At 44.6% G+C, this 16,956-nt stretch overlaps 1 long non-coding RNA gene across 1 annotated transcript; it reads left to right on the forward strand.

Annotated features, from left to right (window-relative positions):
* Positions 1 to 1,267: 1,267 nt before the first annotated feature.
* LOC146359325 (uncharacterized) lies at positions 1,268 to 3,521 on the forward strand. Its single transcript, XR_014787254.1, has 3 exons — positions 1,268 to 1,755; positions 2,054 to 2,181; positions 2,341 to 3,521. It is a non-coding gene; the product is annotated as an uncharacterized LOC146359325 (long non-coding RNA).
* Positions 3,522 to 16,956: the final 13,435 nt, after the last annotated feature.

Consider the following 16,956-nt stretch of genomic DNA (forward strand, 5'->3'; position numbering starts at 1 on the left):
GGAGGGGAAGAGCAGGTCTTTCCCTAGGGGAGAATGGGGCTCAAGGGGAGAGAAGGTGGTGGGGCTGCTGAGGGATACGTTGCGCCTACGGACGTGTAGGGTGAGGAGGAGATGCCCAGTTCAGGTCAGGAGGGCTGAAGCCCTGTGCGCGCGCGCGCGCGCGACAGACAGACGGACCGTGCGCGCCTTGAGCTACTCCGGGGTCCCTTGGCCAGCAAGGCATGCTGCGCCGCTCCCACACGTCACTTTGGAGGGTGTTTTGATAGGTACCCGCTGGTGCAGCTGGGGCTGGGCCTTGGGGCCAAAGTCCAGGGCCCCACAGCCCAAAGTCCAGCCCCACCCAGAGATCAGCAGGTGATGCGGGCGGTAGAAGCCAACTCCATTGTATTCTTGCAGTCATGATGGCGCTGTGATTGGAGTTTAAAATGCAAAACGGGCGGCACATGCTCAGAGTGTTATTTTGTTCTTATCGGGGCTGGCAGTTTTGTTGTTGTTCTAACATACCAGGAATGTAGAAGCAGTTTTAAAGCGTGGAATAGAGGGCGGGGCGAGGGGAGAAGCGGAAGAAATGTTAGTTGTGTGCTTCCCAAGTGAAGTAACGCACATGGCCGTTTGCGGGGGGCCTCGATAAGACCATTTCGTCCAGGGTCCAAAATTCCCCAGCTGCGCTACGGTAGGTACGTACCAGTGCGCCCTGGTGGCACCGATGCAGGGCGCTGAAGCTGCCCGGAACAATTGCCAGGTGGATAATGAGTTAAAGACTACTAACGCTGGGTGCGTTGCAGGGCGGCGGCGGCGGCGAGGTTACAAGCACCGCTTGTTAGTGAAATCGGGGCTGGGGTGTTTGTGCGTTGGGGAGCCACAAGGCATCCCATATGCGCACCCAGGCAGGCTTAGGAACGGAAGCGCTGCTCGAACCACCCCAGGGAGAAACGGCGCAGAATGCGCCAGCAGCAGGGGATCCCCATATTGTGTGCTTGCAGCGGGTAGTCGAGAGCTGGAGGAACGCCGCGCCGAGGGGTTTGTTGCTGTTACCGTTGATAATGTTATCTTGAAAGGCAACCTGAGGCTACTCGGCGTGTCCTGGGCAAGACCTTGCTCCCCACCCCCACCAGCAACCTAGCAACAACTCTTCCCTCCCCTTTCCGGCAGGTCTCTTTTTCGCCGAGCTGCCCGCCTCCCCCCAGCCATCCAGTCAGGGGCTTTCAGTTATTCATCGCAGTGACCGCGGCCCTCCTCGTCTGCGCAGCTTCTCCCCTTTGGAATTGCAGATGCGTCGTCTAATCCTTCCCGCCCCCGCGCGCCGTCCTTGAATGCGAGGTGGACGCCTCCTCCGGGCCCGCGCTTTGCCGCCCTGCCCAGGCTCGCGGGGTGAGCGTGGCGCTGCTGCTCGCCGCCGACCGCGGCACACCTGGCTCCGCACGCAGGGCTGTCACGCACTCACGCAAGGCTTCATGGGTCTTCGGTCCACTAAATGGCCCAAGCCGGCCTGAAATCGCTTCAGCCGGCAGGGAGAGAGCGCGAGGCCTGCTACTTCTTCTCCCGCGCCTTGGGGACACGCGCCGCGGAGCTGAGGGCAATCAGGAGGCCGCCGAACTAAGGGCGGGCCGCAAGCCACCCCCGAGTGCAGCGAGTCTAGAGCTGCTCATGGAGGCTGGACGCACCATGCCGTCAGGCCTCTGCCGTTTCCCGTATACGCTGATCGGCTGGTCCCCTTCACTGGACTCTACATGGATCAGAAGCAAAACCATATGAGTGCGTAGAGGGTGGCTGCCTCTTGCCTTTCCCTTTCTCATGGCTTATCCCAGCACACCCACACTCTAGCATATCCCACCTAACCTGATCTCGTATACACTGAATGGACTGCGTTTCTTTGTTAAACCACATTTATATACTGCTTTTAGAGTGTCCGATTCGAAGTGCCTCACAGGCATTATTAATCCTTTACAATAACCTTGTTAGGTAGGACAGCATTATTATCGTCCTCAAATGCTTTGGGAATAGTGGCTTATGCAAGACATAGTGAGATCATTCTGTCTTTCCCACTCTTTAGGAAGCACCTCTAGACATACCTGTCCACTCTGGCTCTCTCCAGTGCACTCAGATTTTAACATGCAGTGCTATCCTGTATACATTTCCTCAGGTGTAACTCTCACTGTGTTCAATAGGGCTTATTCACAGGTAAGTGTACACACTGCGACCTTAGTGTCCTTTTTCCTCTATTTTCTTGCCTTTTCTCCTTCACCTTCTTCCTTCCTTTTCCTTGTAAATCTATTTATTTTGATTGTAAGCTTGCATTGTCATTGTTAATTTTGTTTTACACATCTTGTTTTCTTTTAGGTGCTCAGAAATAATACATATTATTATGACAGAGGCAAGATTTGAACTCAGGACTTCCAGACTCATAGCTCAGTATCTCAGCTCTTAATGCTATAGCACTGTTGAAGTGAAGCAGGTGTGTCTGGGTGTGAGATCCCTGGGAACCCCATTTAAGCCACCTGGAGCTTTTGAAATGAAGACAATATAAGTACTGAATACAACGACTATGACAGTGGTTTTCTCATGTCCGCCATTCCCTGAGGACAGTAATAGTGGTTTAATGAATAATAATGCTAATATTAGTGCTTACTAATACCACGTTAGCTGTTTGATCACATGAATCAATGATATGTCAATAGAGTGCCTGGGATTGGCACTTGTTGCTATTGTAAAGTGGAATTGTCCCTGCACTTGGAGATGACCCCATGCTCAGAGTGTTGGAGGTTGCCCTCAGCATAGCACTGCCAGGGTTGTGGAAGAGTCAGGTCCTCTCAGGCAGTTTCTTAAGGACCTTCCGCTCCTGCCACATGTAGGAAATGTAAGCCTGTGCAACTTTGTCATCTGGCTTATCTGATAGTAAGGAAGGGTTGCCCAGGGAAAAAGAAAGTATGCATTAGCAAGATGCATAGCTTCCCCAGTACCAACCAACCCAGGATTTAAGATTAGCCAGGGAGGCGCTGCATGTGGTGCCCTTGAGGAATGTGACCCATGGGGCTACCATGCATGGCAGAAGCTTCTTGGTGGTGGCACCCTGGCTGTGGAACTGCCTTTCAATTGAGATTCATCTGTCCCCAACACTGTTGTCCTTCAGTGCCAGCTAAAGACATATTTATTTGTACAGACTTTTATGGTATAGACAAGCATTTTATCTATTTTAGTGATGGTTTTTATTGTATTTTATTATGCTTGTAATTTTAGAGTTATTTTAATGGTGTTTATATGTTGTACTGTTTTATATGGGTTGTTAGATTCCATGGGCTCTTTGCGAGGAAGGGCAGGATATAAATCAAATAAATTATAATTATAACAAGAATAAGAATAAGAATAACAATAAAATAGGTGGCTAGAATAGCAGAACAGCCACTGTAATGGCAGTGGTGCTTCCAAGCCACTGTTTGTAACATTGTGTTGTATAAGTCTGTGTCACAAGAGGATATCTGGAAAACTTAAAATATAGAAATGTAGAATTTATATTGAATACCACTCACTACTACTGTGGAATACCTTCATTGCTTGAAATATCCTCCTAGGTGGTGGTGGTGATGATGATGATGATATATTACATTTCTGTACCTCCCCATAGCTGAAGCTTTCTGGGCGGTTTACAAAGCCATGGAATAATAGCCCCAGAAGTCATTATGTGGCTCCCTTGGATATAAAGTTGGACCTCTGAGATCTGGGTTTAAATCACAGCTTGGGTGTGGACACAACATGATGGCCTTTGGCAAGTTATTTTTTGCCTGGCCTCTAGTTCCCCACTGGTAAGGTCTTAATAAAAGCCTTCACAGATTTGTTTCAAGGATAAAAGATATAAGGAAATTTTATCCACCAAGAAGAGGACAGAGGAATGTATAAGTATACTGGTAATCATCCAGAAAATGACATTTCTTTAGATAGCAGAATTTTAAAAGAAAGCTTTAAATATAGAGCTTTGATACTTAGCTTGCATAACAATTCTGAACATGGTGATTCCAACACAACTAAAGTTAGGCTTCCCTAAGGGTGCAAGCCTGTGCACCAGGGGTGGGCAACCTGCAGCCCTCGGCCTAATTTCAAAAGCCCTCAGTCTAATTTCAAAAGTCCTCTGCATGCGATCAGTTCAGACCTTTGGCAAGAGCGATCCATACCTCCCCTGTCAGCCTGCTGTGTGGGAAGGGAAAGGAAGAGAGAGAAAAGGGGTGACCCATTCGCCCTGCCAACTGCTGCCTTCAGCCCTGATAACCACTGATATGTGGCCCCTGACAGATAGCAGCCTTCAACAGAAAAAAGGTTGGCCATCTCTGCTATACATACATACTTGGGAGTAAGCCCCATTGAACACAGTGAAACATCTGCGTAGACATGCATGGGACTGAGCTACACATCCCGTTGTAAGAAATGAGACTTTAATTCAATCACAACTAACTTGTTCCATCAGTTTCTGTAGAATGTGCAACATGATCCTGGCGTGTTTACTCAGAAATAAGTGTCTGTTCAGTGAAATGTGATCTCTAGTAAGTGTGTATAGGACTGCAGCTTCAGTCACAACAAACTTCATCTGAATCGAGGGTGTTGTTGTTCAGTCGTTAAGTCGTGTCCGACTCTTCGTGACCCCATGGACCATAGCACGCCAGGCCTTCCTGTCCTCCACTCTCTCCCAGAGTGTGCTCAAGTTCATATTCATTGCATCGGTGATGCTATCTAGCCATCTCATCCTCTGCCGTCCCCTTCTCCTTTTGCCATCAATCTTTCCCAGCATCAGGGTCTTTTCCAGGGAGTTTTCCCCGATTTCAAAGCAACTTACTTTGTGTAAGCAGCTTAAAATAATAGCTTGGGCCATATTATCCATCCAGCAATATTTCACTGGTAAGTTTCAAGAAATTTGTCTCAACAGTAGCTAATTTTGGGGAGCATCAAACAAAGTGAAATATGGTTTAAAGGTTTTAGAATAAAGTTCTCTGAATTCCGACTGATGGTTCTTGGTACTATATAAATGACATGATTATTGTTTATTCTTTTTTATAACATTGAAGTCAAGGGGAATTTGGCAAAGCAGAGTCAGAACTGTATCCTTTGTGTTAAATGGTTGCCCTCTGCAGATAACTAGATTTCTGAGACGACAGACACCAACATCGCATTTTTTTCTTTTAGCATTAACACCTTTGAGATTGACATAGCAATTCAGCATCAAGAAGACTAACTGAACTGAAGACTTCCTTGTACTGACTCAGAGGCACTTGCTAAGTCTATTAGATCCTGGCTTTTGTCATGTGTTTCTTAGCCACAAGCCTCTTGCTGATGGTAATCCAATTATTAAAAATGCAATGAAGAGAGAAGCATATTTATTTTAGAAATGGCTTCACTACCTGGAGGAGGGAAGAGCTACCTCATTTCTGCCCAAGAACAGTGTCTGTGTAACTGCAAATTCTCAAATGCTGGCATGCAAAAAAAAGGGGGAAAAAATCTTATTTCACATTGCACTAGATCATAACATATTGCTGGGATTTATGTTTCTTATTCTCCTAAAGGGACTAGTCATTTTTATTTGATTCTTGTTCTAAAAGGAGATTGCCTGCAAGGTTTGTTGTTGTTTTTAATTTAATTTAGAGCCCGGTAGGCTCAGCTTGCCTCACCAAGGGCCACCTTTTCCCTTCCTAAGGTAAAACACATTCAGTGAATATCAACAGAGCAGAACCAGCCCACAGAGAGAGCTCAAGGGCATGCTTTCTTTCAGTGGCTCATCCCTTCTCCATGTTCACAGCTTGTTAAGGAGTTTCAACCTGAACTGGTAGGACAGATTTCAACAGCAGGATAATTATTTCCCCCTCTCTCACTTCTAAACAGTGACATGACAACAAAAGGTTTTTCACTGCAGAAATATACTATTTCTCTGGTTCTTGTGTTAGGGGATTTGTTTAGCACATAGCTAGGGGAAATGATTCTAAAGGAGGCAAAATATTGCTGGATACTGTTGTAAATATATTGATAGGACATGGGCCATCCTCTACCTGTCATTTTACACAGGTAATACAGGAGGAAGGCTTGTGGAAAACACTGTACTTCAGTCAGTAACGATGTGGCATAGATCAGCTTAGTGCTGTCTCTTTGTGCTGAACTTGACTGCTGAGTTCAGGCTCCACATAGATGTTGGTAACTTAACTGGTTTATTAATAGGGTTCTGTACAGCTCCACTGCAGTGCTCTTAATGCAGGCCTGCAGCTAAGGTTTTTCTTAGGCTGAGGGGAAGAGAAGAAGGAGGGAAGCTGCCAGCTCAGCTATGCTTAAGGGGACAGCACATTTTCTACACCAGACGGTCCCTTATCTATATTGATCATTTTTACAGCTTAGAAGTAAGTCTGAGGAAAGCCTCCCCTGTAGGTCTTCCCTGAGTTTATTCCCAAGTGAATGTTCATAAGATTAGCATCTAGCTGGGACCTTTCACTCACCTTGCAATGTGATAGAGACAACTGGCTTCTGTTTCCAAATAGAGAGTGCAGAGTGTAGCCCTCACCTACTGCACAGAGCATCCCATAAAGTCCCACTTCTCAAAGTATTCACACAGCTGCTGATTTAATGGCAACAGCCATTTGAAATGTATGGAGAAAAAGAGCTGCTGTAGGCACAAAGAGATTCTTCTAGTCCACTAAATAAAATGGTGCTGTTCTATGCCCCATAGCCAGCGTGTGTAAGATCTGTTGAATCTAGGCAGAGCCTGGTCTCCACAATTAAGACCACAATGATGAAAATGACCAAGAACATTTTCCTTCATTAAACAATGAACAGTTAGCATACCTATCTGGGCTGACTACTGCAACTGTCATGGCAACAGACAGAAAAAGGCAGTTTGTAAGGTAACATTCATTCAAGATCATCTACATTTTCCAGTCACCTGTCCTCTTAAGTCTTCTCTCTCTGCTACTGACTTCATGGGGGAATTTAAGCTAAAATACCTTGCACTTCACACACGCCATTTTGTGTCAGGTTGGCTTCCCCTTTATTTCATTGGCAGACCATTCTCTCCCCACCCTGCCAAGTCAAATGAAGAGAACTAGAATAATGCTTCTATGAAACTTCCATAGGATAACAGGAAGAAAAGGTCTCAATGAGCTGTGCCCAATGGCTTCTGTTTTCTGTGCTCACAGTGCAGTTGTTCAGGATCTCAGAGGTCTGTTGGACATGCTGAGAATTTGCCATGGGCTACAATCTAAAGCATGCACTTGGAAACAGTGGGACTTCTGAGTAAACAGGCTTAGGACTGGGGGAGTTGCTTTTGTTTCATATCTGTAACCTAGAAATAGTGCTACCATACGCTTTGTTCCTCCCTATCTTTGTTTAGGCTCTAGAGTCTCTCATTCTCTGGGTGAAATGTTTTTGAGTGCTATCTTAAGCTGCTTTTGTAATAGAAGTACCCAGAACAACCCAATCCAGCCCAACTTTGCAGTCATCAGTTGTGTCAAAAGCACAACAGCAAAACGAAGCTGGCCCAAAAGTGACCCCATCATCCAGGACCTGCCCTGATGAATAATTTAATTGCATAAAGAGCTGAACAATAAGAACCCATTTGCATTTTATGAAGTTTTGAAATGCTCTTCCTGTCTTTTATGTGAATTTGTTTTTTGTCAAAAGTGCTCCATTAATTACTTTAGTATTTCTGAAGCATGTCACAAATATTGAACCAGTGTTTCAGATGGTGTTTCCTTGCCATCCCAGCCTATCAGAATACTCCTCTGATTAGGGGTAGGGAAGGACATAGTTCAAGGTTGCAAGCCACAAAGAGCTACAATCATGCATGTCATTTTTTTTTTCACGTAGTACAAGAGAAGTACACACAGTAGTGGATTGCATTCACTGACTATATATCTAGTGGCTTGAGTACTGATGCTGTCACAAAGGTGCCAGTTAGGCTGGTAATTTTTGTAATGTGCATATCAGTTTATTAGGACAAAGACCGAGAGAGTAAACTCATAGGAAAAAGGAATAACTATCATATGTTAATGACTTCCTGCTGCTACTGACCTGAAACAAATTAAAACCAGTGATGCAGGCATTAAAGCCTCTCTTTCCCATCATTAACTATACCCTGAAGCTATCCTGTTCCCCCAATATTTCTGTTTCCTGTCTTTTTTTTTCTACTTTGTCCTTTTAAATTGGACCTGAGCGACGGTATACCAATTTAGCCACCATTCTTGATAATTTGGGTTGTGCATTCACTGAAACCAGGAAGATAAGTAAGACATGGAGTATAGTTAACAGATTTTTTTTAATGCAATTTATTCTTGGCAGAACTGTTAATAGGTAGGCTGATCCAAGTATGCCTGGGAATAATCATCTGTCATTGATTTTTTTAAAAAAGCTTGGTGGGTGGCGTTAGAGGTTACTAACAGGGTAGGTTTCTGCTGTTTTGATGATAGTGTAGTAGTGTTTTCTCATCTTTCTACCACTCCCATCCTATGCCCCATTCTTTTATACAGGGAAAAATGTATCTTATACTAATCTGAAGATAAGTGCCTGAGAAGTAAAGCTCTATTTTTATAATAGCAAAAAGATTGCTATTTGGAACATTTTTAACTGGAATCTTTTGCAAGCTGTCTGATTCTTAGGGAAAAGCTCTGATCAAATGTTCTATATGGGGCTCGTTGTCTGTTCTCTCCTCATGCTCCTCGTTCCTTCTCTGATCCATATGTAGGGAGAGAAAACAGCATAAAATCGTCATTAGTGTTTCTTGAGCTTTCATTTTCGATAAGGAAGTTTCTACTTCGGGGATGTGTGAGGAAGGAACTCGTCTTTCCAGAATTTGTCTTATTAACTTGAAAGGGCTTTTGCACTATGATCCCAGCCAATCACACAGTGAACATTGTGACACCATGGCACCACATAGCCAATCAGATTTGGCCATATGGCAAAGGGCAAAGGAAGCCCATCAGCCTCACTCTAGAGGGGGAGGGGAAATATATTCCTATTGCTCCGGCAATTGGGCCAATGCTGTGGTGATTGCTTAATTGTCCAGCAACACTGTATGGGAGGATGTTCATTCTGATTGAGCTCTCATTATGCATAATTACTCATGACTAGTTGGGGCAGAATTTGGGTGGGGTTGTACATGTACGTCTGAGTTCAAACCCCATAGAAAATGTATTGCAGCTGGATAACATTTGCATTGATGCACATCCAGATACATTGCTTTCAATGGGATATATGTTCATATGAACATCCCATTCCAGACTCTACCCTATTATTCTGAGCATTAGCTTCTGATTTCAGCAGCTCTAGATGGGTTTCTGCCATCAAAGAATATTTTTGGATTGTAGGTTTGAAAACTGACTAGGTAACCTTTAACTCTTCACCCCAAGTAAGAGTCAAATGGCGGTAGTAGGCTCACAGGTTAAAAGCCCACAGTCCTTGGAATAGCTTGTTTTCTGAGAGTTTGGATCTTTGGATAGACTGTTGACTAACACTTCAGAAGCTACTCCCTTAACGATGCAAGCAATATAGAGCTTTTCTACATGAGGCTGTTAATCCGCTTTATCTACTTTTGTCACAGAATTGAGATCCAAGCATTACATGATGAGTGTTTCCTGGTATAGCGGAATAGCACAAATACTTAGGAGGAAATTGCGCTTTCTTTCGCTTTCATGATTAAATGCTGCATTTTCCCTGCTCTAAAAAAACTGCCGAAACTGCTGGTTAGACACAGAAGTAAAACTGAAGGGTCATGAGTAGTCTTCAGAACCTGTAAACAACTGTGAGTAGGGAATGATGAGTGCACAATAAATGCTTTGTGTAGAAAAGCCCATAGCATACTTTAAGACATGTTCTCTCCCATATTCTTCGTGCACTGAAACAAACAAAATGAACAAGAAAATTAGGTCAATTTTCACTTGATCAACAGTAAAGTCTCTGTGTGTACATGGGGAAATGATACAAGATGCAAAACGTTTCTGCTGCACCAAGAGTGAGGCCTTTGTGAACTTGGAGGTGATGGTTTCAGACCTGGCATTGTGCATTTTCCTAACACAAAAGAAGTTCGTGCAGCTTGTAAGTGATCTTTCAAGGCTGAGGAACACCCTCATTAGTTTTCTTCACCTTCTCACCTGCTTTCATTAAGGCACATTCTTTACAGTCCCAATTGAACAGCAGGGAACATTATGAGCTGACTGAGAAGCATTTCCCTTTGTTAACATGTTTTTTCGTCACTGAGTACCAGAAGAGTAATGGAGGTAGATCATCTTTTCGCCATAAATCTGCACAGCAAAATATTTATTTTTGTTTTTAAGTTGCTTTAAAAATAAATAGACAAAGCCACTAGGGACTGTAGGAACAGGATAGAGAAATAGGATGACAAAAGTTTTTTCCAGAATGTATATAAACTGCCTTATGAGTACTGAGACATCAAAGACAAGAAACTTTCCAAATGGCTTTGGAAAGCAGTGAAGGTTTCATTTTCTGAAGCAGGCTTAAGGCTTTCTCAAACATCAATTCAAATATATAGATATATATCATCCAGCACCGCAAAAAAAGAAAATGTATCCTGCAGCAAAGACGACTCTAATGTAGATTGATTTTGTTATAGAAATACAAAGATTTGTTTTCTTTCTGTCAATTATTCTTCACGTTTGCTTTTCCTTCTTCATGTGCATAAAAAAATCCTCAATATCAACTTCTCAAATTGAACTAATACGTATGCCTCTCTTCCCTATAGCTTTGTTGAGCTGGCAAATGGCACTGTTTTACCTTGGATGAAAATTGCCTTGTTTATGGCAAATATGTATGTTATAAAAACCTCAGTTCAGAGTCGGGTTGTAGAACAGTATACTTCATTATATTCGTTTTAGTTTTTCCTAAATTACTAATGTTACTGTAAGTTATAAATACTATTGCTATAATCAATGATAGCAATGAGCAAATATAGAATGAAACAGTTACTACACAAAAGCTTCGGATGTTGACAGAGACAATAGGGCTTACCCATGTGAAGGAGCTAAGGGAAGCACAGTCTGGCTTCTGCCATAGGCTATGGAACAAAGCAGAGCCAGCCTTCCCATCAGGCAGAGTGAGGCAGTCACCTCAGGCAGTGGATGCTGCAGGCTACCAGGGTGTTGTGAGTGTGCCATGTAGCCTGCCCTGCACCTCCAAGTAGCCTACTGCCCTCAGGTAGTGGTGGAGGTAAGATTCAGAGTTGAAGTAAGATTCAGTTGTGAGTCCAGCAGAGGGCACCATCTTCTGTCCCAGGCAGCAGAATGTCCTGGGACCAAGGACCACTGGAAGTCTACACCCCCTGCCTCCTGGGAAGGACATCAAGGCAAGGGGAAGACCAACCTGGTCCCATCTATCAGGCAGAGAAGGAGCAGCTGCAGGGAACTTTGCTTCCCCTTTCAGAAAGAACACTTGGCTTCAAGTGTCAATTGTCCTGGGACTGCAGAGCAGAAGGGAAGCTCTCTGGCTCCTTCCCTCCTCAGGACCGAGGGCTGCTTGGTTGTCTGTGCATGTGTGAGTTTTTTTAGGGGGAGGGTTGTACTGTGACAACCTGTCTCGTAAACCACATGGAGAAACATTTGATTGAAAGGTGAGATACATCTCCAAAATAAAATAAATAATAACATATGCATATGTATTATGCATACATAGCTCAGTTCTAACAATATGTTCAGGAAGATGTTCTTCATGTGAGCCATGATTACACAAGGTCTGCACCTCCTGTGATCTGTCACAGATTGCCTCCAATTAGGGATAGACAGACTCATCCCCGTCCATGCCACCGGGCGCTCACCGAGCTGCCCCTGTTCAGCTTCCTGGATGAGCTGCCACATGGTCAACTGGCACCCAATGAGTGCCCAGCAGCAGCCCAGTCCCTCAGAGATCCACCATTTGGGGGTTTTCGGTAAAGGTAATGTTGCAGAAATGGTGGCTGTAAAGGGGCCATTTATACAACATTACAGGCATGAACAGACCATTTATGCCTGTAGTGTTGTGAAAACGGCCCCTTTACGGCCGCCATTACTTTTATCAAAAATCCCGAGCTGCCATTTTGCAAAATGGCAGCTCGCTGAGGGGTCAGGCAGCTGCCAGGCTCCCATGGGCCATATGGCAGCTCAGCAAATGGGGTCCAGGAGGCCTGGGGCGGGAGGAGTCCGCTGGACTCCACCCCTCAGGCTCCTGCAACATCCCTACCTCGAACCAGCATTTTTCATATCAGAGTACACAGGTGGGACCTCCAATTGTGAGCTTTTCTAAATGAGGCTTTTAACCTGCCACTTTACTGAGCCTTCCAGATTCTTTGTGGGATTAAGATAGTCTTCTTTGCACATTTTTTCTCTGGGAAGTTTCTTTCTCTGCCTTTCTATATGTTCCATTACACAACCACTAGATGCTGCTGTGGTATAGCAGAATTGCTCAAATACACCAGGGTTTCATGCCACCATTCACAGAAATACGAGACTTCCCTTGTTAGGAAAAGAAAAATCTAATACTTGTTGCAAAGAATGGGAAAGGCCCTGGAGGATGACAAAGTTGTGTAAAGCACCTGCAAATTACCACGTGTTAGGAATCATGAGTGTGCAATAAATGCCTTGTGTAGAAAGGCTCAAAATGAAGTGCTCCTGTTCATGCCCTTTCCCAACATACTCTGTTCTACTCTTCCACTTTTCTCCTGTTTCCATTTCCAACATTCTATGGTCACTGAGCCTGCTCAGTCCTCATTAAGTTGTTTTGGGGGCTAGTTTTCTAGAGGTTGGGTTTGTTTTTTTGTACTTCCACAAAGCCTGTTGGTGCCACACTTGGAAGACTATGCATACTTCTGGTCATTACACCTCAAAAAGGATATTGTAGAGTTGGAAAAGGTTCAGAAAAGGACCATCAAAATGATCAAGGGGTCGGAGCAAATCCCCTATGGGGAAAGGTTACAATATTTGGAACTTTTTAGCTTAGAAAAAAGTGAGTAAGGGGAGACATGATAGAGATGAATACATTATGCATGGTGTGGAGAAAGTGGATAGGGAGAAGTTCTTTCTTCTCTCATCATAATAGAATCCAGGTCATCCTATGAAGTTGAATGGTGGGAGATTCAAGACTACTTCACAGAGTGCATAGTTAAACTATGGTATTTGCTACCACAGGATGTAGTGATGCCGGAGCCAAGTAAGGGGAGCCAGGTAAGGGGAGTTTCGTACATCCCTACTTGTGCATGGATGGTGCCATTCTGGCCCTGTAAGGATTGGTACTCAAGAGAATTGAGTTTACTATTGGTATATATGATGTTCACTATCTATAAACGCACTAAGCTTCTACACCACTTCTTCATACTTATGGGGTCACTTGCCCTCCAAACCTCCTTGCAGAGAAAAACAAGAGAGATCAGAGAAGGGAGGCCCTCAGAGTAAGGGTGTATCTACACCACAGTTACCTCTCCTGACATCCAGTGCTTCTGCCAAGCACAAACGGGACACTTCCCTTATCTGGTGCGTTTCTCTCAACCTCCCGTGGACTGTGCTGTCCTTTCATCAACCCCAGCATGCCACTCTTCAGACCTTCCTGTGGTTCATGCTGCTCATTCATCATCACCATCAGCCCTTCATTGATTTATTTATCTCTTACCCTTATATCCTGTCTTCCTCCAAGTCACCCAAGGTGGCATATGCGATCCTCCTCCTCTCCATTTTATCCTCACAACAATGCTGTGAGGTAGATTAAGCTGAGAATCAGGGACTGGCCCAAAGTCACCCATTGTGCTTCCTGTCCAAGTGGGATCTAGAACCCAAGTGTCCTGAGTCCCAGTCCAACACTAACCCTTACACCCAGAACGGCTCTTCCACGTGACTTCGCCTGGTACCCTGGTCCTCCTGGCCTCTATTTCCCTCACCCTGGAATGGTTGCAGCACCACAGCAACATCAACCTCTTTTTATCTTTGTCTCATTTCTGCCGATACCCTTTTCATTTAATTGACCAATCATAATTGCATATTATTGGTCCGTAATGAACAGGCCCTTGCTGTGTTTGCACAGTTGCTCAGGGAGCTGGGTAATGTGATTAGCATATAGCTGCCACAGGGGCTATGAATTCTGTGGGAGTGGTGGTCACTTTCTACACCTCTTTTTTAAATTTTAATTACTAATATGTTGTTGAGTCCCAAACTAGACATCCTGGGAATGCCTGGCCGCTGCCAATTTGCACCTCTGACCCATGTCTTCCTAACAGTAACACCTGGTAAAAGACAACATGTGATGTCATTGTGCTCAGAATTTCTCTACTCCCTGCAAGTTGCCGCCAAGCACAATTGCATCATGTCACACATCATCTCTAACTAGATATTACCAGAGAGAGACAGGTCAGAGACACAGGTGAGTGGCAGCCACATGTGCCTTGCAGTGTGTAGCTTGGATCTTAGGCATTAGTATAGGATACTGATTTGGCTTATAGTGGTGGATACTGTTCCGCAGCAGTGGTCATCTTGCTGGGAGTGTAGGACTGGGTTGGCGCACGTGCTCTCTGATATCTTTGATGATGTGGCTCTTAGGCACCTCACGTCTGCAGGTTATCCTTACAGGTCACCTTGTATACCAGACAATCTCTAGGAGATGAAAGATTAGGACAAGAGACACTGGGAGAATTTCTTTGATAAAGTGATGTGCTTGCTTATCGCTCATTTGTTTTATGAGAATATACAGACCTCGAAGGTGATTTTGGTTTCTGCTATTAATCATGCAGTCTGACTGAGCAGGGCAGCTTGAAAATACAATTAGAAGAACCCATTGTTCAATGCTTGATTCCTCCCTATCTTTTTCTGTGGTGGAAAGAAAATTCAGCAGGGTTCTGTGGCCAAATGAAAAATCTAGTTTCTCCTGAATGAATATCAATCTCTCACACCAAGTTTTGGAACTCTTTAGATCTCGTGGGAATCATTATTATCCATCATGGCTGGCCAAGGGCAGTGGGGAAAACGGGGGTACACATTTGTAGGATACTGGGAGGAGGTAATGCATACTGCACTGAAAAGTATGTCAGCCAATTAGACAACTATAGCTGAAGGCAAGTGATCTGTCTAATTACTATTTGTTCTCTAACCTAGTTTCTAGGAAAGGTTATTGAGAGGGCAATGGCTTTATGTCTCCAAGCTTTATTGTTCGTTTGTTTCAATCCAGACTCAAGCTTTTATACAAAGATGGAGTAGCTTAGAAGATAATGTAGGTCAGACTAGTGGCTCTCTACAACGAACTCTTGCAGTGTATTCTCACCTCCTATTAGGAGTGTTCCTGCTCAGGGTTCCAGCCAGCCACGCCCTCCTCTAGGATACTACAAGCTGTTAGGGGCTCAAGCAGACCAATTACCTCCTCCCCCTACACACACACACACACACACCATGGGGGAGCTACTGAGTATTCTCAAACTAGGGATGTAAGAACTCACCCTAGCTCGGTTTTTCTGGATGCTTGCCGAAGTGGCACCCCCACTCGCACCCCCCAGACCCACGCTCAGGCCGCCCAAAAGCTTGGCGAGTTCCCCGGGCTCACCGCGATCCTGTTTGGTGAGTGCCCGCCATTTTCGCGCCTTCGATTGCTATGTAGAAGAGGTTAAAAAAAATGCATAGTTAAATACGCACAGTTTGGAGCTGAGAAAGCTAAATAAGCGCAAATATTAGAGGTATAATCCTTCTAATATTGTGCTTATTTAGCTTTCCCAGCTCCAAACTACGCATATTTAAATATGTGCATATTTTTAACTACCTGTTTTACGTAGCAATCAAAGGAGCGGGCACTCACCAAACAGGATTGCGGTGAGTCCTGGAGAGTGCCAACGGGCATGAGCGGGGGCAAGCAAGGACAGCATCTCGGTGGGCACAGTCCAGGGGTCACAGGCAGGGGGAGCCTGATGAATTCCCAGACCCAGTCGGGCACCCACAACATCCCTATCTCAAACTTTATTGGGCTCTTTTGGGTGTTCTTCCCCTGCTTAGCTTGTTTTCAAATTTTGTACTTCTGCAAACCTCATGGTTCTCCCAAGCAGGCTGATACCTTTGGCACACAGCACCTGAGATTGGATTAGTGGAACTGATTGTCTCCGTTTAGTATAATTAATATGCTAGTAATGATAACTCAGATTTAAGCGCACACACACACACACACACACACACACAAAGTGCTGTTTAGGTAGGGCAGAGGGGAAAGAACCCCTCAGTCACTTACCACCATGTTTCATAGGCTGTGTGTAATCCGGTTTCAGGAATGCTTCTGTCTTTGACTGACTCTTTGCCCTAAACACTGTTTTTCTACACCAAGGGTGCTTCCAGACAGAGGGCTCCTAGCGCTACCAATGAGAAGGCAAGGTGCAGCAATTCTGTCCTTTTTTCCCCCTGAACAGATTTTCTTTAGTAAGGAAAAAGATGGGGAAAGTGGTGGGGAAACACAGGAGGGCTACAAGCTGAAGATGGCAGTGGCTGGGTTCACACAACATGACAACTCACTCTCAAGGTTAAGTATAGGTTGTGTGCGGGTTGCCATTGAACTGTGGGTTTTCATTGAACTGTGGGTTGTTGTGTTGTGTGAACTCTGCATGCTAACAAACCATGGTTTGTTAACCATTAACAACCCATGAAGAGGACCCATGGTTTGCTGTTGGGTTGTGAACTGTGGGTTGTTCATGATTAAGAAACCATGGTTTGCTAGTGCAGCTGGGTTCATACAACGCAACAACCCATGGTTCAATGACAACTGATACTCAGCCTTGAGTGTGGATTGTTGTGTTGTGTGAACCCAGTCAATGTCCGGATCTCCAATAAAATTCCATGAATGAGGCAGGGTTTTTGCAGGATAAAGGTCTCATCTGAAAGAGTCTGACTGTCTTCCTACCTTCTGCAGCTGAAATCTGGATTATGGGGTGGGATCGGATTACCTACTGCATAGTCTTGGAATACAGAAGGAAATCATAACAATAACAATAGTTTTTTT

Source organism: Heloderma suspectum, chromosome 1 (assembly GCF_057233095.1).
Source record: "Heloderma suspectum isolate Gila_16-S chromosome 1, 16-S_ref, whole genome shotgun sequence".
Lineage (NCBI taxonomy): Eukaryota > Metazoa > Chordata > Lepidosauria > Squamata > Helodermatidae > Heloderma > Heloderma suspectum.